This window comes from Molothrus ater, chromosome 1 (assembly GCF_012460135.2).
Source record: "Molothrus ater isolate BHLD 08-10-18 breed brown headed cowbird chromosome 1, BPBGC_Mater_1.1, whole genome shotgun sequence".
In the NCBI taxonomy this organism is placed as follows: Eukaryota; Metazoa; Chordata; class Aves; order Passeriformes; family Icteridae; genus Molothrus; species Molothrus ater.
The window spans coordinates 36842836-36864424 of NC_050478.2; the positions used below are offsets into that span (position 1 = coordinate 36842836).

The 21589-nt window shown below is 40.9% G+C and overlaps 1 long non-coding RNA gene across 1 annotated transcript in view; it reads left to right on the forward strand.

The window, feature by feature from the left end:
- LOC129046627 (uncharacterized) overlaps window positions 1-15598 on the forward strand; it is a 30759-nt gene extending 15161 nt beyond the window's left edge. Inside the window, exon 3 of the long non-coding RNA XR_008508268.1 lies at window positions 15113-15598. This is a non-coding gene — a long non-coding RNA (uncharacterized LOC129046627). The remainder of the gene's footprint in view (window positions 1-15112) is intronic.
- Window positions 15599-21589: the final 5991 nt, after the last annotated feature.

The window sequence follows — 21589 nt, forward strand, 5'->3', positions numbered from 1 at the left end:
ACTTGCATGTACAAAGCATCACCTATCTTCTGAACCAGATATATTTTGAATATTTATGCAGAAACAGCTCCTTTATGCATTTTCAAATGCTCCTGATCTAGTTTAATCAATTAAAACAACATTAAATGCATTTGAATATCTCAGCTCTTTCTCTTATCAATATAATTCTCAAATGTTTTCTTTTCAGAGCCCAAGGTGATGAAAAATAGATTCATTTACTCTATTACTTCTTATAATTGTGGCTCCAAGAATTTTTTTCCCCTAATTTTGAAGCCACAAGAAGACTTTATGTGGCTCTAAAACTGCTGTTGGTTTTCATACCACAATACTCAAGGGCATATCTCTCCTTCAGGCTGCTATTGTTTGCAATCTGGAGATAAAGGCACACTTGATAAAACTCTTTTAATGATGTTAATATTAATACTTTGGTGGAATACTTTATCCTCTAGTAATAGCTTTAAAGAGTTTGTTGAGATTTTGTCATCTCATACATTTTAATAGAAAATTAGGTTTGTGATTAACAAGAAAAATATATCTACCTGTTACTTTATTTTACTTACAGTGTCATGTAACTGCTGCCTGTGGAATAATGTATACCTTGCACCATATGTAGCTCGGCACTCGTGGTGAATACTTGATGCTTCAGACAGAAAGCAAGGTGCAAACTAGCTCTGAGCATTACCATAGGCCATGCTGCTCACTGTCTGTCCCTTGGGAATCTCTGCATGGACAAAAGGGCAGGCTGTGAAGCTCCTTTTTCTGATGGAGGAAAAGCTCCCAGTCTCATAGGGAACACAGCTGCCTCCCTTCTCCCTTTGCAGAGGGAAGGTCATTCTGTGATCTGTGAGCCAGCAGCTCTACTAGACTCTGGAGCTAAGCCAGGGACTTGTAGTTTGTCCCTCTCTGTTCCTTTGGGAGGTTTTTATGCTTGAGGATGTAGGAACAGTGGCTTGAGAGCACTGAATTGCAGGGCAGTGGTGAGGAGGAAAGAGGAGTTCCCATCTGCAGAGGGCTTTGTCAGCTGGAAACACTACCAGGAACAGTGCTGGTGATTGCTGTTGCTGAAGCTGTGCAGTGCCACGCTTGGAAGAAAACTCAGGTTAGCTCCAGGGTAGGGAAATCTTGCACTGGCTTCATCTTCTGAAGACCTTAGAGTGCAGTGCAAGGAGCACAGAGTGGCATCTGGATCACTGCAGTCTGAGGCTGCTCAGTGCTTAGGACAGGCCTTTACTGCTGCATTCTCTTTACTGAGAGCCATGAGGTGCACTTTGCTGCTCCTTTGGCTCCCATTTCTAACCTGCTTTTGGTGTATTTGTCATGCATCTCCTGAGTCTCAGCCAAATGAGCCATCCTCTGGGCTTTAGGTTCAGGCAGTCACAGTCACATTTCACCACATTCTGCCTTTACAGGTAGGAGTACTGATCCCATTAGCTATTGAATCTGCATCCAGCTCTCCAGAAAGTATACAAGCAGACTAAAGTGAAGGCTTCATAAAAGGCACATAAGTCCCTACACGAGAAGTCCTCTTATGGGTTATAGCATTGCTCACTAACAGAAGTGCTCCTGCTAAGGGGAAATCTTTTCTGGTCAATGTTTTCCAGTGCTACTGCTACCTAACAGGAGGGAGGCAGCATTTGCTGAACAGGCCAGATTTACTCACATGCAGGAGAGTAGGGGATCCACCCCTGGTCCCCTTGGCAGAGGGCAGTGCTGCTCTGCCCACCATGGGGCTGCGGCAAAGCCATGTGAGAGAGATCACTATCCTTGCACAGGTCAATTGCTTTGCTTGCTATTGCATTCCCAGCTGCATAATTTATTGTGGCTGCCACGTGAGGGATGGTGAAGACAGCCAGAATGAAGTGCTGTGCCAGTAACAGCCTTGGTAAATTAAGTAGTGATGGGCCTGAGCAGTAAGATTTTGATATGGATCTGAATTTTGAACAGCTCGAGTTCAAGGGAGCTGGGATCCTGGTTTTGGGCTCTGTCCCATTTAGAATTACAGCAAATGAACCCATCACCATTTTGAACCCAATGTTTCACACTGTGATAGTGGCTGTGGGAGCACTTGATCAGCTGCTGTCAGTCAGAGCAATAAATTGGCCAGCTTTGTGTCAGCTGATGAAAATGCTACAGAAAAAAAGTGCAGGCTTTAAATGTCCTTTGGTCTTTTTTTTCCTCAGGCCAAAAAACAAAAGATATTTGCAATAATATAAATAAGAATGAATTCCCCAGATTCCCTTCTCTTTCAAGCTGGTAAAACAATCATCTTCTCTTCTTGCAATGCTCATCAGAGCTCAATTCTTTGTGTCACAGCCAAGTATAGCAAAGCCACTGCAAATCACAGAAAATAAACATTCTCTTCTTGCTTGTCATTTGAGGTTGTCTTAACCTGATTTTGGCTGAATGACACTTTGCAGGGTCTCATTACATAGCTCAACTATTTCTTCACGTGAAGGAACTTGCTTACTCCAGAAAAAACTTCTCAGAAAGAAAGAATTTTTCATCCTTCACATATGGAAGGATTTAATCTTGATACTAGACAGCATGCAGGATTCATGCTTCATAATGAGCTTCCACTGTGAATCAGGATGAGACTTTAAACCTGTTAGGGGTGGCGTAATGTGGTGATGGAAGATAATCTTGCTTGGAATTCCCTGGAAAGACTTAACGACTGTTGGGCAAACCAACAGGATTGACTGTGCTGAAAGTTCAGCCAGCTCAGTCTGCACCAGTCTGGGTTTGGGCATGTTTCTGTTATCTCCCAAGTACGTTGTCCAGTGTGTAACTTTTGGGGAATGCTTAAGTGATATGTTTAGCCTGGGAATAAAGCTTCAATGCAAAATTCAGTGAATTTTAGTTACCTTGCAGGAGCTGCAAAGAAACTCTGTCAGGGAATGTAGCATGACAGGAGAGCTTCAACTTGCATTAAGAAAATTCAATATAGGCCACATGGTAGCCTTCTTCTATTTACGGAGAAGCTGGACTATTATTTGCACTAAGCTTGACAATCTCAAATATTAACAATGTCCTTAACCTGTGTTAGAAGTCCTACAGTTATGTACATGAGTAGTACTAATACAGAAATTGAAAAACGAGTGATTTATTGCTGAATGTCCAGTATTTGTGACAGTAACTGTTTCCTTTCTCCTTCTGCTGCCACAGGACTAATAACAGTATTTTCTAGACATCTAGGGAAATTGTGTATCAATTCATTTATTGTTTGATTTTGCTATTTTAGATGTAATTGTTATTCCCAGGGTTTTACCCTTCTTTTGAACTTTTTTCTTTTTTTTCAATTGTCTTCCATCATAATTTCTCTTCCAGATAGTTCACATTGCCCAGTGTAACCTTGCTATCAAATATAATGGACTTTCTGAAAGACTCCTTAAGTCCCTTCTTCTGTGAGTAATCCTAATTGCCTAAACAGCCCATATGGCTTCAATGAGATTACTTGTTTAACTAATAGTTTCTCTCTCTTGCCTTACTGTCTCTTTCAATCCATCTGGTAATCCAAGGTTATAACTGGTCACAAATACTAGATTTGCAAATACAGATTTGCTTTTGCAATTCAACCTAGTATTTTCAACAAACATTGCATAAATGGTTATTCCTTGCTCTCCTTGTAAGGCTGTCACTCTTTGACTTCAAAAAATCTAACGAAAATTCTAATTCCAATGAAAAGCTATAGCAAAATTTGGAAACATTTTCATCTTCTTGGCTCTTCTGACTAGTATCTCTAAACTTCAGTTTTCCTATTACAAATCTACTGGATTTACCTCATGCATATGCATGACAGTAAGTCTGACAGTATCAGGCTACAAATATGATTTAGTAAACATTGTTATTCTGAGGAGAGCATTTCTGTTTTGACAATACCATCATGTATTGTGGTCCTTCACTGTCCTACAGTGCCTTTTAAGCAGTCCCCTTTTTCTAGTCTCAGGAGAACTTTTCAAGTGTGACGAGGTGATAATCTGTAATAGGATTTCTGCCTACAGAGTACTCACAGGGTTTTGAAGCTAAGAACTTTAACTAAAGGTATTAAGCATTCTTGAAGGAAGAATGCCCAAAGAAAGAGTAATCTCAATTCTGATGTACACAATAGATCACCAACTTAAAGGCTAACTGATGAGTGCAGATGTTCAGAGATCATGGCTAATTACATCACAAGCTGGCAACCACTGGATTCTAAGTACCATATGTTGTTTCTCAAAAATAAGTGATGCTTCTCCTATCCAAGAGGCTGCCACCACTGTCAAGAAGCTAATAAAAGAGTTTGGGGTCTCAGTGGATCTGCATTGGAGCCAATGATGTAACTTTGCAGATGCCACTTTGCAGATGCTGTCCAATGTTTGTGTGTCCGAGACCTAGACAGTGCTCCAGGCACAAGTGTGAGAGTTCTGTCTGCTCCTCTTGAGAACAATCATGCTTGCTAGTATGAGATGGGAAATTTTATGGTTACATGCTGAAACTTTATTACAGCAAATATTTTACCAATGTGCTGCTTGTTCTGTGAATCATATCAAACCTTGGAAGAGTTTTATCTGTTTGCTCCCTTATACACAAATGTTCATGTAAGTCTTCCTCCCGCAGCAGCACGGAGTGGATCAGCTCTGCTGGGCTCTGTACTCTTAGCTGTGCCTGTCTGCAGGCAGGAGCTGCTTCTCTGTGTGGTCTAAAAGAGCTGTACCTGTCCCGCTGCATGACCATGGCTCATGTGGCAGCTAAGGCCAAAATCCTAAATCCTGTCCTCTCCAGGGGAGGGGTTTCCCCAGGTACAAGGGTGGATTGTCTCGGCCATGGATTTCGGCAGGCTGGGCGAGTGACAGTCTGAGCTGGAGCTCTGAGCTGGCAGGACAGTGTAGGTATGTCCATGTTTACTGAGTTTTCTTTTCCTTCAGGGAATCTTGGAATGAACTCCTGGAGACCTATGCAAACAGAGGCTTGTGGGTATTAGCTGTGAAGGAAAGAAAACATTCCACAGTAGTTTTACATTAAATTTTTCAAGTAGCCCAGTTATAATGCTCTGTATTCTGAGAGAATATTCATGCAAGGAAAACTGCACATTTAGCATAAAACAGTGATAATTCTTACTGTTGGTTGGATGTTCTGCTTATCCGTACTCACCTATTTTGCCTCTTATATCAAAAGCCGATCAGAGAAATTAACACCTAGGAACTGTAGTGAAAAATACATAGCAAAAAAGGAGGAGTGAATGCTGAGGTCTCTGGAGTTTCCGTTCCTAAATACAAGACCTCATATTCTGTTTCATTACAGTAAATGGCAACTTGACCAGCAACCTGGGGAATACAGCCATTATGAAAGACAATGTTGAGCATCCATTTTTAAAAATTCATTTTGTGTAGGTTTTATGGTACATTATTTTATCTGGATTTCAAGTGTGTCATCTGTCCTATAAAGGAAACACTTTTTTTGAAATAGATCTACATGGAGAATAAAAATATGGGGGTTTGGCCAAGACCAGATACTGTAGCAGTAATTATAATTAAGGTAGGAGAAGCTCTAAAAGGGCAACACAGAAAATTGCTATAATACAGTTATGAAACAACATGGAATTTAGTGCTTAAAAAGGAAACCCTTTATAACTTAGGACAGTGGTTTCTAGCACATAGCACCTTACATAGTGATTGATATCAAAGAAATCTTCATTTGGAGTGAGAGATGCCTCATCAGGTGTGCTGGAGCACTTGCTACACTTGCACCTTTCTGAAATTGCCTATAACCATGACACTTACTATCCTGCTGTTTACTCACATTTAAGATTAAGAAATTATTCATTGTTTAATACAGCATGTAATGCCTCCCCTAGAAAACACCTCCTCTGTGCAAACATACAATGTATTTATTATGAATGAAACTCATTAATAAGTAGTGCAATCAATATTTGAGCTCCTGCAAATATCAAATGCTGGGGTTGCCTTTTGGCTGCTATTCGTCTTAATGTCAGGATTTGGAGAACAGGTTGTACTTCAGCAGAGGTATCAATTTCCATAAGTCAGAATCAGAAGTCGTGTCACCTGTTTTGCCATTTATCTACTAAATCATTCATCTGTCTCTAACACATGTGAACACCCGCTGCAGTCACTACTTATGGCTGCAATACTTGCTCACTTTTGCGGTTTTCCCCACCATGCCAAAGGGATGTTTATGCCAGAGTCAGGAAGATCTTTTTCATCTTGGTTCCCATTCAGTCACTTTCTACTCAAATTGTTTACCTCATTCTTGACCAGACTCTCCTTGCCTTACATACTTTATCACGTGGGAGGCACTTCAGTCTAGTCCAACTCCAAAAACCTTTGAAAAAGCTGAAAATGTGAGTAGAACTGATCAAAATTTTCAGCATAAACCTCTGTGTATTCTTCTGATGGCTGTTTTTCTTGCTTTACTTTTCTATTATGAGCTCAGTACACGGGGAGGGGCTTGTACATCCCGACAAACTCAGACCTGAGGAAAAGCAGGGCTGTAATGTGAGAGGTGGGTGAAATGAGTGTGACTAAATGACTAAATCTGTAGGAACTGAGAAATGATCCCACTAGCTCAGCTATCTGCAAGGTGTAAGATTTAGCAGAAGTAGAGAAGGACTGCCTTTAGACCAGCTCAAGCCCTCTCTGAGTGTGGCTGGAGGTCTCATAGAGAAGCAGCTCTGGGGGTCCTCAGACCGTACCTGGTGTTTGAAGGTCAGTGCAGGGATTTTGGTGCTGGACAGATGTCCTGGACTGTAGGACAAGCAGCTCCTCTGTGGGCAGCCCCTGCCTTCCCCATCCTCTCTCCCTGCCTCACCCCAGCAGAGGGGCTCATTGCCCTACTCTGCCACTGCCCCCTGCAAGAGCCCACTCCAATGGAATCACCACAAAGACCTCAAGTGCCTCCTCCAAAGGTGTTTGCTGCACTCTTTTTTTTCCCAGTGTAGCCTTTCATGAAGAAATACTCATCTAAACAAATAAGCTGTACACTTTGCAGAATGTTTCCCAAGTATAGCTCTCTTTATTATGGTCAGGACAAAAATGACTGAATTCATTGCAAAATTAATTCAGCTGTTCTTCTTGAATTTCTCCTGACAGGCCTTTGGATTTTGAGTGATGTCCTTTTGGGACACTAGAAGATTCCTTTTTGTAACATCTTCTTAATTTTTTTAAGCTCAGCTTTCTTTTCTTGAGCATAAAATTACACATAGTCATTCCTTTTTTGTTCTTTACCCTTACACAAATTCTTTTAAAATGCCTATTCTACATGTCTTCTTTTTTTTCTGAGACAAGAAAACCCACTGCAGCAACCTTATTCTGCATAAAGCAGGGCTGAAGTCATCCTAGTATTTGTTAGGGCTGATCTGTTCAGTATATTTATTTTATTCAGTTTATGACCAATATATTACCTGACCTATTCACATGCAGATATCCAGGCTCAGGCTTCATAGCCTCACTACAAGTAAATATATAATACAGTAAAAACTGAGAATGTAGCAAAATCAGAGTGTAAGCTGAGTTCATAATGTCCAGCTGAACTCACTGGTTCCATAAAGACAGATATGCCAAACCATCACAGCAATATATATGCAATTTAATTCTGTTACACCGATATTTTGAATTGTCATTGTGATACCTTCTAAACTGAAACTTTACTTTTATTATGGGCCTGTTAAGCAGTAAAATACCTGCGTTTGTATAGCAAATATAGGTACAGATTTCCTGGCTCATTTTCTACTGTAGATTTAAAAACCTTCCCTCCTCCTTATTTTTCAAAATTTTTTCTTTCTTTAGGTATGTAAGAGCCACATTTGCACAGCAGTCCAATAGAGCCAGTGTAAATCAGTGTCATTCCCTCCAAACAAGCAGAGCTACACTGATTTACACCAGCTGAGGCACCAGCTGAAGATGGTCGTAAATTTTGTGGTGGTTTTTGACTTCGGACTTCCTCCTTTTTCAAGGATATGTGTGATGAGTGCTACTCCTTTTCAGAAGCTGTGTGGGTTTGTGTTATGTGCTACTCCTAAAGGTGTTTTTAACTGTCCTTGATTGTTCTTCTACTAAGTCAGCAGTTAAGCATAGCTCTGAAGAGACAGTTTTCTTACAGTGACTCTAGTTTTCTATGCTCCCCTTTTCCTGACTATTGGCATCCTTAATGCATGACATTTTAATCGAATGAATACTACTTCAAGCGATACATAACTGAACTTAAATTTTAAGGAACAATATTCTCCTCTCTTAAACATCACTGAAAGCTTACACACAGGAAAAAAAAAGAAGAGTTATCTGCTGAACTGTATCAGCGTCCTCTGATATAGCCATCTTTAAAGCACTCCTTTGGGTAATAGTACTAATTAAATCCTGCAATGCTTATTCAGTCTTCTGTCCATAAAAACTCCCACTGATGGGATCTGAGAGTCCTCTGAAAAGCAGGGCTAACTTTATTTACGTGTATAGATATGGATTCAAATGCCTAGCATTGCACAGTCTGTTGGAAAATGTTGGCCTCCATGCTCAAGGAACACAGGATAAGAGACTTTAGAGATGGAATGGCAATTAGAGTTTTTCTCAGCCTCCCACCAATATAAAGATGCATAGAAAGCTACAGTGTATTTCTTTCTTTCAAGGAAAAAAAAGAATCATTGAAAAGATTGAAAAGAAAGTCAATACACTGGTTACACTGAGTTTGTGGGACATGAGTTCAAGGTAATGCAAAATTACAAGAACTGTTTGAACTATTTGTACATACTTATTTGTTACAAAACATTTGTAACTGTTCTGTGAGAAAAGCTTTACACAAAGCCATCAATTCCAAAGAGTCCTTTGTTGAGAAAATATTTTGATGAAAAAAAACACATAAAAAATTAACTACACAGTAATGTGAGCTGGTCCTATAATTCCTTAAAATTTTGTCATGGTTGAATGGCACATGACATAATGATGACTCCTCCACTAGATGAGTTTGATGCCAGATATTCTGTGTAGATTTCTGAGGTGTAAGCAGTAGAGATCTTTTCCTTCCTGAATTAGATCTTATTGGGAAGGGTTTTGTGATCCACCTGGATCTTTCCAGGTTTTGGGGATGAGTCCTATATTCTATATTGCTATCCACATGTCAGGCCATTGTGAATGTAAACATCTCTGAAATGTCTTGGCAATTACACTTGCCCTTGCCAGACCTAAGCACATCTGGTTTTTAAAAGTCTAATGGAAAATCAGTGGTACTGTCTCCTAAGACAGATTTTCAAAGCTGCCTGTTTACATTTCAATGATTTGGGTTTCTAAGTCCTGAATGTTAAGCATCTAAATCCCTTTGGCTTTGCAAAGCCAAGAGGACTGAAGAGAAATGGGGATGGTGTCTGTATAGCACTTGGAAGAATATCAGGTAGTTTATTTTTGCCTGTTCATCCAGCTGCTCAGCCATTTCCCATCCTAATAAGTCTAAGTAGGCAACCTTCTGTTTCCCTAAGGAGTCTAGATTGCCTGTAGCTACGTGGATTGGTCTCTAATAGATAAAATATCTTATATGCACAGGAGGTCAGGCTGGTTTGCTTGGGAAGGGGAATTTTCCACCTCTGTCCATCTCCTCAGCTGTTTTGCAAATCATTTCTTTCCCTTCTGCAAAGGCTGTGGATCCCCTGTGCCAGACCTCAGACCCCCACCACTCACAGTGGTAAGTCTCTCCTCTCTGTGGGTGTGTGGACACTGTCCTGCTCTGGGATGCAGGAACTCTGCACCTGGGCATGGGATTGGGGTCATGCAGCTCAGGCATTGCCCTGGAAAGCTGCTTGGCATGCAGTGTGCCTGCTCTGCTTGGCAGCCTGGTGTTTTGTGGTTAATCAGCATGTGCTGGAGCACAGCCAGCACAGTTTAGAGTGGAATTGACCCCCAAATGTCCCTTTCTGGAAAAAAGCAAGGGTCAGATTTAAATAAATCTCATGACTGAGTTAGCTCTCTTCAGTCTTCCTCCTGCCTCTAGGTGGCCCCTAGCATGGCAAAGGCCAGCTTCACAAAAGGAAGGGTGTGACCAGGTGGGTAAGCCCCTGTCACCCAGCCCCCATGGCCATGTCACCCCTGGGCACAGCTCCTCTGGGAGAGCCAGGCTGGCTGGCCTCAGGATCAACCCTTGGTTTGCCACAGCTCCTCCTGTGGGGACAGACCATGATTATCTGATGTCAGCTATATCAGTTTGATGTTAATATTTCCAGGAATTGATGCTTTTACAAATCAGTCATGAAGTACAATTTTAAACTGATTTTAACAACCAGAGCACACTGCCATGAGGAAATGACAGCAAGTTTTTTGACATCAATATTTAAATGAATAGGAAAGAGAAAGAGACTGTACCTGCTGCTGAATATTGTGTTTTAAAGAAAATGAGAGGTATTTTGCATTTTTTCTTTTCTATTTTTTCTTTCCTTAGAGGTAGAAGATCAATTTTTCTGGCTGGACACAACACAGGCGAGAAACTCAGGCCTGTAATTCCCTTGAACAGGCAGTGAGCTTGCAAAGCAATTATGGGCTTCTGTGGATTAGGATAAATAACCTCTCTGAACTACAGTGTTGTTACATACAGACCCAAAGTATATCCTACAGCAATATCTGCTGTGCTTTGGTCTAGCTTGAGCCTGCTAAAGTCTAACTCAATATATGACTTTCTCATCAGCTTAGCAACAAGTAGACATATTTACAAAATTTCCAAACAACTAAAGCACTTCTTGCTCTTCTTCACTCCTAAGGCACAGGGAAGCTCAGTAGTGATGTCTTTTCCTGAAAGAGTGGTCCAAGGAGGTGCTGTTTTAATATGATGTTATGTTTTGCTGAGCACACAGAAGGAGCTGGACTTGTGTGTCTGGGAATGATGGGAGACCAGCCATAGCAAAGCAAGAGTATAAGAAAGAATTCCTTTTCCTGGCAAGATTTTGAAGGAATTTCAGGATAACAAAAACCTGTCTGTATTTCTGGGAAGATGCCATGATTGCATGTGATTGACTAAAAGTCTGCTTGGATCTTGGTGATGGGTGGGTCCCCAGATGTCATATCCTTTACCTGAGCATCTATTATGACATTGCTTTTGTTCCCTGATGCAAAAATAGATGTGTTATTATCCTCTTTCAGGCTTTTGGAGAATCTCAGCAGTAGAAGTAAGAGAAAGGATGACTTACTGTGTTTCAGTAGTCTTCATGGGCTCAAAGGAAAGAGAAGTGTTAAAGAAAGTAGAAATAGGGAACAACAGAGGTCTCCTTTATAAGCAGCTTTTTTCCCAGGATAAGTCTCCAGCTGGGGTTGCTGATGTGTGTGGGAATCCTGCTGCCACACCAGGGTGCTTCATCTGAGCCCTTATCCACTTACCATCATTAAAGAAACCACAATCTTTTAAATGAGACATGACTTTGCCATTACTTTCTGGTTATGTTCCAAATGAGCAATCATATTTCACACAGGTTGCACACTCTTCAGGGAGAGTTTCTGATCTATACTTAGGATACTCACTATTAATAATGGGGACCTTTGCTGAGATAGGTGACAGCTCATTAACATTCTTCCCAGGACCTTCTAGGCTTAGATGTTATGTAGATAATGCTGTCTTCTGGTACAAGTGCTCAGAAATAAAACTCTACCATAATCGGCAAATTAGCTGCAGAATAATAAGCTTCATTACAGCTAGCCAGCCACTCCAGCCTTCTGCTTTTATCAATGAATTAAAAGCTCTTCATCTGCAGTTATTACTGTAACATGACACGGCAGCAATGCTGAACACCGAGAAGGTGATTTTGCTGCGATAAGCATGGTCCCCCACAGACTGTGGTTCTGTAGCTTGCTTCCCTAGCCATGGGTTTGTTTTCCATAATCAAAGATTTCATTTAAAAATAAGAGTGCATTACATCCAGCATGCCTGTAAAGGCAGCTTTTAAAATAGTCCTCCAGTGTAGGACAGCGTCAGGATGTCAGTCTGAGTCTGCAGGCAGACAGGAAATTATTAAGCCTAATTCAGTCGCTGCAATTCTCCATGTATTTTGTGCAGGGAACGATAGGAAAGTGCTCAGGTCTCTGCACAAAGAGTAACCATCGTGGTTAATGTTTAGAAAATCCCTAATTTTTCTCTGAACTTCTGGATTTCCCAGTTGCTCTTCATGGAATGTGGGGTCTTCACTACTGCTGGTGTTGTTTTTGGAGTTATTTGTATTTGTTCTAGGAAAGAATTGTAAGTTTCAATCCTTCTGCTTTCTGAGATTTAGAGATTTTCATGTCAAAACTTTCTGCGATAAGTTTGCCATGGTGTTTGCTAGAATCATACATCTTGAAAAAGTTTTTAAAAAATAATTTAAAAATAGCTGTCAGCTCAAATTTTGATTAGGAATCCCTTTTGATTTCAGTATAAGAATACTTACATCTGCCAGGCACCTAACTACGACTTTGCTAATTTTGAAAGGAATCTTCTTCTTCCCTGGCTTTTGCAATAGCCAAAACCTGTCTTTTCTGGGTGGGAAGTCCTTTGAATGGTGGTCACCAGACACAAAGACATGAGGGAGTACTGGCAGAGTAGAAGTCTTGGGTGCTTGATGTCAAGCCTGAGAAACCCTATTTGAAGTAAAAAGTCTGCAGAAAATTCTACTACATTTGTCCTATTTTTTCCTGCATTTTTCCTGCTAATGCAATGGAAGGAATAAGACATTGTACTGGCTCTTAAGGCTGGAAACTGCTGTGAGAAATGGGAAGAGAAGGTGAGCCTAGAAGAAGACAGGAGAGATGTTACAGGAGAGATGTTATGTAAAGGCTGGAATACAGTCACCCTCTTCCTACTGAAATATTTTGCAGGTGTAAAAAAAAAAAAAATTGCTAAGCAGTGTAACAGCACATTATGGAAGTGGGCATGCAACATCTTTTTCTGAGGAGCAATTTCACTTAAAAACCTCATTCTCCCATACTATCTCAAACAAATAGCAATTTTTTTTTCTGTTAGTTTTCTCCCCTGTTTCCCTTAAACTCTTCTGAAAGTGTTCTTGCATGGTACAGTATCTGGGACACTGGAAGCAGCCTGTATTAGTTGAGTACAACTTAGTACTCCCTGCTGGCACAAATGAAGGGTTAACAAAGGTGCAAATGAATGCAGATGCTCTTTAGGCTGTGTTGCAGTTCCAGTTCCAGAAAAGCTATATGTACTCAAACATCATGAATTTAAAACTGTGAAAAAGCCATCCCTCCAATATCTGGAAAGTCCTCCTTCCTTTTGGGAAGTTTCTAGCCCTTAAGCTTCTTTCTGCAAGGATAATCATATGCATTGAGTACACCCTATGGAGTCAAGAACTTGGAATATTTTTACAAAGACCCTAAATCTTTTTTAAAATTAAAAACCTAGAAAAAAATCTCAGCCCACGCATCAGTGGCTTTCGAATGCTTTAGACATGACTACACAGTTCACTATCTGGAAAACAATTGCTGCTTTTAAATTTTTTTAAACTGAGAGTTGTATTTCTAAAAGAAATGCTTTTGCTGACTTTTATTTTGTCTGTGTGAGAAAAGCATCATCTTCAATGAAAATGTTCAGGTGCTGTGCAAGAATGCTCAGAGGAAATAATTTTTTTGAGTTAGTATGACTTTTTGTGCATGTATTTTGAAATAGTAGTACAAAATCAAATGCAATTTTTAATTTCTCTCATACTTGCCATGAGAAAGCAGATTTTTCTAATAAAGCAATCATTTTTCCACTGGCTTGTATTTGGGTTTTTTTTTTGTTTTCTTTTCAGAAGAAAACATATGGGGGTTTTGTCATGGCTTGTTTTGTTTTAATCAGATTTAATAATGATTAATACTTGACATGACTTTTACTGGGTCTTTACTGGCACGTGCCACAGTTAGCAGATATATTAGGCATTGGCTCCAGAAATAACCAATCCAATCCAGGTAACATTAGCCTTTGCAGGTGCTGATGGAAGATCGGACAGGAAACGCTTCGCTCCTCGGACAGCTCGGCTGCTCATTGCCAAGGAGCTGTTGCAGAGGGGGCCTGGCACGGCCAAGTAGCCAAACTTCTCCTCAGCTGAATCAGTAACACTGCAGAAATGCCAGCATTTGTGGGCTCCCAGGTTTTTGGTGGCCATCCTAGTCACTGATACCCATACTGGGTGAGAGCCAGCTATTTTCATCTGGGCCAGGACAATGGTTTTCCAAGAATTGGTCCATCCAAGAGGCAGGTGATGTGTACTGAATGAACTCCTTCAAGGAATTTTTATTCAACTCCATAGGAGCTGAGTGTTGGTTTGATTTCTGCTGCATGTTTGTCTCTGTGTAAAGATGAGGCAGGACTATTTCTGCGCCAAGGAGAGGCCCATCATTGCAGGAGACAAGAGAACAAACATTCTCACAGTATAATCAATCTTATAGACCAGATGGATACAGTAATTAGAGCAAAAACAATTTTGCCAAGAATATTAACATTTCAACAGTTTATCAGAAAGGGGGTGTTGACACCGGTCAATAATTTTCTGATTATTGCAAAAACATCTTAAGTTGTTGACTATTTTGTGCAAAACAGGACAGACTAATTTTGGCCTCCTGACCTTGTTTACAGTGATGGGAGGTAGCATTGCCACCAAAATCTTTTTTTAAAACAAACAAACAAATAAACATGTGTTTTTCCATGATTTGAAGGTATTGTAGGCCATAAAGATGTATGGGGTTTCCAAAGACCATATTTATTTATATTTTACTCAGTCTCATGATACTTGGGTGCATGTTGCAAAAAATTAAACAACTGTTGTCAACAGTTAGCACAAGTCAAGCCTACCCATTCCTCCCCCTCTTCCCATACGTGGATGAGATAAACATCATGTGTATGGACCCAAAAGAAAGAACAATAATAAAAAAGAACTTAGAAGAATCCAAGTCCATCAAAGTTTAAAACACTTCCTTCACCGGAGAAGAAATATCTTCTATTTGTTTATTTTTTTCTGTCTGAGTATAAAACTGGCAAGTCTGTGCAAGACATGAGAGGAAATACTGGAATAACATTAGTATAGATGAGGGGCAAGACATTTTACTGATATTAGTGTGTATTTCTGTTGTCTGTCTTTTATTTCTTTTTCTTTTCTCTCTCCTTTTTTTTATTGTTTCTCCTACTTTTTCAGTATCAAGGAAATCCTTCCCTCTCACATGTTTTCTGCCCTGTGCTGTTTCTCACATGCTGTTCTCTTGGGGCACTTTCAGTGATGGGCCATGAACACGCTGCTACACAGACCCAGCAGACTCATTGCTCTGTGCTGAAGTTCCCTCTCATCTGCCTGCTGGAAGGGACACCTCTTGTGGGGCATCAAGGTGCCTTGATGTAACAGCTGATTACCACAGCTGGATAGAACATTTCAAAAAAGTCAGCACAAATCCTCTGAAACAATTTCCTGACCCTACAGCCAGCCCTGTAACTCACTTTGAGGTACTGTGAAAGGACTGGGTATGTGGACATGAATTCACTTTGTCTCTTGCTTTCCCTTAATAAATCACATGAACCAGGCTGTGGAAGAACCCAGGAAGAAGAAATCAGCAGAAGGAGGGAATTTCCTTGATGTCAGGAATGCCCTCCTGCCTACCCTGCCAGACGCCAGTGCTGAAGGAGTGGATAAAAGACCACGTGTCAAAGCAGAAAACTGCAGTTATAACTGCTTGACTTGCATGTGGCACATAACTTCTTACTATCAGCAGTAACACTTTGCAGCTATAGCTTTATATCCCTCAGCTCTGGCAGTACAGATGGTTTGATACTGATGACCAGTGCTTACAGCAAAACCAAGGAGGTGTGGGGTAGTATGGCCTTAAATTAAACATTTTTATCCCCAGTCTCAGTGCTCTGTGACTATAAGGCCAGGAAAAGCTTTCCTGTTGTGTCCCGTGCCTCTCACTCATTTTCTGGTGCAGTACAAGGTAGAAAGAAGTACCCCAGGTACCCTGATCTGCATCATGACTATGCTGGGTGCCAGCTGACCATGGCATTTCACCTCCTTTGGTTCCTCCATTTCACCTCCAGCAACAGTGAATGAAGCTTTTAGACTATGATGCCTAGAAAACAAGGTAGTTTTCCCCTTGCCCTAGCAAAATAGCCAGAGACCATCAGGAGAGCAGCTCAGCAGCTGCAGTAGAAAAGGGGCAGCTGCTACTCAGAGCTCTTGCAGCTGCTCCGTGTTAGACCCTGTGGGTTAAAAGTCTGGACTTGAAAGTCCTTGTGAGAATAATTGTCCCATCTACTGCCTGGCTGGCAGAGGTTGTGATCAACAGCTGACATATTGATTAAAGAGGAGAGACAACGGGTAAGCAGATAAACTTTAATTTCCAAAAATAATATCAAGGGAAATTGAAGCTAAATCACTGGAAATACACCCCTTTGAATCTTTAAAGGTCAGGAGTGTGGATCAAAGATCAAGTAATCGAGGAAGTGGGAGGGTAATAAATGGCCTGAAGGGCCTGAAACAGCCTGAGTTTTGGCCTTCAAGGTTTGTGCAAAGCATCTCCCAAAAGGAGGTGGAAAGGAGGAGGGCAATGTGAAGCCAAGCCCTAGGGCAGATGGTGGCAGATGCTGCACACTGGAGCAGTGCTCTGTGGGACACGATGCCAGCCCAAGGGTCTGCCTGCACAGAAATGATACATTGGATTAGGCAATTCACTCTGGCTTCAGGAGTGAGCTGCATCAAACGTGAAATGCAATCACATTGCTTTGATCTGCCTTCACACTGCGCTCTTTTTTATCCAACAGTGCTTGCAAGCAGTGTCGGGCTCATGGGCTGCGTGGTGCCCTTGGGGAAGTGCCCCCAGCAGTGGCCATGCCATCACCCAGAGTGTGTTCCAGAAAACCCAGTGAGAACTGGAGGAGGAGACCTGGAATCAAACCAGTACATTCCTGTGATTCTTCTCCTGGCCATCCTGTAGCGCATCCTTATGTCACCATCATATTTTCTGAAAAATCCCTTCGCCAGGATTTCTTCTCCCGGGAAGCTGAGAAGCCTGAGAGAAAAATGAAAACAATGATTGTCTGGTCCACTTCTCCTGTGTTTTGCTGCTTTGGAATGTGGTTTGGACATTGTTTACCAGCTGGTCAGTTGATTGGTTTCATGTGAATTGTTTTGACCTAATGACCAATCACGGTCCAGCTGTGTTGAGACTCTAGCGAGTCACGAGATTTTCATTAGTGTCTTGGTGAGCCTTAATGTAAGCATCCTTTCTCTATTCTTTAGTAAAGTTTTATTACAGCATTATAAATAATATAATATAATAATAAATTAGCCTCCTGAGAACATGGAGTCAGATTCATCATTTCCTCCCCACGACATGGGACCCCAAAAATACCACATCCTTAAAAAGCTTGGGAGTGATGGCCTATCAGGCCTATGTAAATACATACATTTTTATTTTTCTTTTTTAATCCTGTGTGAACCTTTCCTCAGGGCTTTTGAAGAAGAGAAAGGAACAGGTCAGCTAAACCTGAATGGAAGTGGGTTGTGCAGAAGGAAGATTGAAAGAATGGTGGTAACAAGTGAAAAAAAATGGCCCAGTTTTGTAGACAAATGGGGTCAAAGGAGTCCTACTTTACTCTTGCTGCAGCTGGAGCACTGATGTGAACAGCAACTGTATTGGTACCATGGCAATGACCAAAATTATTTGGGTATAAATTTTCATTGCTGGCATGCGTGGGAGGGAATGTTTTGTAAATATGAGGTGACCTACTCCTCAATGAAATTATTCAAATCAGTTTTTAAAAAATCTGGTTATGAAGAATATAGGGAATAAAGTGCACAAACTGCAGCTAGCATACCTGACCAAGAAGACAGAAAATTTCTGCCCACTCCAATTTGTCACACTTGTGGTTATGGAGGACTCAAAGCAACTGGCTGGATTGGATGCCATCACTGGGTTGCCAGCTGTCCAGTAAAAGAGTGGAAAACAGTCCTTGGCCTCTCCAAAAGAAGGTCAGATCAACCCTTTGTTTTCACAATTTCTTTGCATTTTTTAAAAGCCATTTGTACTTTTTGGTATGAAGGGGCATGTATAACAGTGAGTTCAGCAGCTGGATGTGCAGAAAAATGCTCCCTTTTACTGATTTTTAATCCTCCTAGATGATGATTTCAAATATCCCCTCTAGCTGTGTTACAAGAATTTTGAATTTTCTTTCTGTATTCACCTTCCATGCATCACTTATGGTTGTGCAGCAAGCTGAGATGCCTTTTTACAAGCCTTTTCTATTTTCTACTCTTTCCTCTGAAACAACTCTGTGTTCAATCTTTCCCCATTTTCACAGGACATCAAGTATGTGAACCATGAAGTGGTCCTCACTTAGTTTTTCTTTGGTAACTTGGATTTCCTTTAACTTAAACTAGTCCTGTAGTTCTCCAGCCATCTCTAGGCATGACTGCCCCCAATAAGATTTTATCTATTTTATCACTCCCTTTTCGTCATTTTCTGTCTCCTTTACTCTTCTTCCAGCTGATATTAAATCCTTATTAGGTTGGGGATATAGCATTTTTCCTACTAAGGCAAGCCAACAACAACACCTCTACTTATTTCACAGTGCAAGCTGCTATACTGTTAATGATAAAGAATCACTTCTCTTTCCCTTGTGAAAAGACAGCCCAGTTTACCTTTCCCTGCCCTGGTTTGCTGTAAGGTAAGCTTTTTTTAAATTGCTTTCCCCAGGTGAAAATATTGACTGCAGGTAAAAGCCATGGTTGATGATGGGAGAGTGAAGATGAGTGAAGCTGTTTTTGGGCATGCCACATTCAGGGGAACCCCCAGAGATGGGGCACATATGAGGGACAAATAGCTGAGGCAGTGCTGCTCATTATCAGGACAGGGTCCTGCTTTAGTGTAGATGCGGAATGGTAGCAAGGTTTGTACTGCAAAGAATGTTTATTTTGTAATGCAAATAACAAAACAGGGTGCCCTTTGTTTCAAATTCTGTTCTGGCAGAAGGTCTTCTGCAAATATAGTAGGATTTTACATGAACTTTTCTGGCCCAACAATTTCCAATCATTGCAACTGATGTTTTGAGACAACTACAGCAGTATGAAATCTCTCTCTGAAACCTCTTGGAGCATTCTACTTTCTCCAAAACTTCTGACCTGTGTGTGCTTTATACATCTCTGCACCCACAAAAGTCATGTTTTTTCTGTTCTCTTGCACTATGATGAACATCTGAGCTACACAACACATTTGCTGTGGCACATCTGGTCTGAGGAGAGGGAGCACTGTAGGAGACAGCTCCAAAAAGTAGGTTTGAGGCTTCAAGCACACTGCTTGTGTTTGGATGTGATCCTGGAAGAAAATGAGAGGGTTTACAGCCTGGATCCTACTTTAGCACATTGTATGGGTAAACAAGTAACCTAGAAAGAGAGTCCCAGCTGTGACTGCCATGGTAACATGTCAGCAGCTGGCAAAAAGAATCCTGCATATCTTACGCACAGGGATGGTACCAGAGGACAAACTGATAGGGGACCTCTTTAGCCATGGACAGCTGAGAAGGTTTTTGTATTAAACTAGATATTGCCTGACAGGGAAACCCCCTCAAATGGAGACAATTGTGCATTTTCCACAGAGCCTTGACAGTACTCTGTAGTATTATGAGTTTTTCCACAGCACACCTTGCAAAAAAGCTTGATCGCCCATGCAGGGGTAGCTATTGTGACCTTTCTGATTCTTTCATCTTTCTCTGGCACCTTCCTTCTTTCTCCTCTGTGGAATGCACATCCCCTTGCCCCTTCTGCTCCAGAAGTAACCTGTCTCCTTGTGAGTTTGCTCCGGGTGTCACTCTCTTTCCAATGCAAGTGGATTATTCAAGCAACTCTGCAGGGCTCACAGCATGAATGGTGATGACAAAAGGTAGGTGACATCAGACATATACAGCCCTTGCTGCCTCCTATTAAACTGTGGCACATATACCTGAGTAATGGCCTATAACAAGGAGAGATGACATTTGGCCAAGTTGACCTGGAGCAGGAAGAGTGCCTGGGTCAGGCCAAAACGAAACAATGCAGCTTGAGATAGTGGGAGGGCTGCCAGCAGCATAGCGGCAGGAAGGCTCCTGTATGAACCTGAAAGCAAACAAACTCACTGCCAAGTAGCACTACTCCTGCTCCAAGGAGGATCACTTATTGCAGTTTGAATTATTAGCTCATTTGTTGTAGTAAAAGAGTGTGTGGACGCAAGGCACTGTGAGGAGACCAACCTAAATTACCTCTGTGTGCAAAAAAAGGCCTGGGAGTATATTTATATCCCTGCTTTGCTATGGGACTGTTATTCAAAGCACAATATAAATCATTATGTAAAAATCAAAATACCTTTGGTCTCTGCAATGTACCTGACTTCAAAGCACGAGTTCAATAAGTTAAGCAGAATTGGTAATACTTGATGTTCTAGTAGAGCCCCTATAATATCTCATTTATACTGCTCTTAACATATGGAGCATTTGCTTTGGCAAATGAACTTAGTAATATTTGGTGCTTTCCCAGCACACAATCAAAGCACTGACTTTGTAAATCATTGCAACAAAATCACCAGTTTGGAGGAACCTTTTGCTTTCTCCATTTGCTGCACCTTCTCTACTAAAAGAAAAAAGTGAGTGCAATAATTTACTTTTATACATGGACAGTTTTTGCTGGGTCATCTTATCAATTTACGTCGTTATACAAAACCCAAATCTAAACCCCTGCATTGTAGGGTAGTGGGTCATTATAATTACAAGCAACTTGCAGATGTGACTGGGGCTTGAGGCTCTCCCCAGGCCACGGACCTCTTGGAATCTGGGGCCTATTTGGGTTTCTTTCGGAGTGGAAAAACACACACTGGAGATTCTAGCATATACACATAAATCTTGTCAGTTAAATATAGAATAATAGGAATCATCAGGGAGTAAAAATACTCCACTTTTTATGGTAAACACCATTACATAAAACATGGTAAATACTTCAGTTTTATAGTAAAAACTAAGTCCTGCCATCCCCTCCCAGCAATCAGTTCTCTCTTTTTTAGGCATTTGGCTTTCTTTGCAGCTTTCAGTCTATTTCTAGTAATATTCCTTCTCCATTCTTCTCTATGTATACATGCAGTATATAATACTACATATTAAATATATATATTTATGTATATATGAGTATATAATACTAATTTCATACATTTAGAGAAGTCCTACTCAGTGAGTTTTACTAACAACTTCCCAACTAATATTGGTTTTATGTCTCAATTTTTGTGCTTCGTTACAGTATTCCAGTCAGATTTTTTAATCTTTGCTGAAGTGGAAAAGTGTGTTTGTTCATTTGGGGTTTTTTTTGTTTGGTTTTGGGGTGTTTTTTTGGTACGTTTCCACCAGATGGTAAGAAAAAGGAACTTAAGGAACAGAAAGGACATAAGGTAATTTTCTAGGTAGTCTAACTGGTCCATGAGTCAAGGTGGCATATGCTTGCTGTAGCTGAATGCCTAACAGTATAAATCTCTTGCATTCACAGAAAGCTGGAATCCTTAATACCATATCAACTTTGAAAACACTGCCAAAGATTTAACAAAAATCCTTTTGGTCACATAGGCCAAATTAAAAGACTGTACTTGCAGCCCACCCACAGGGACACAAAAAG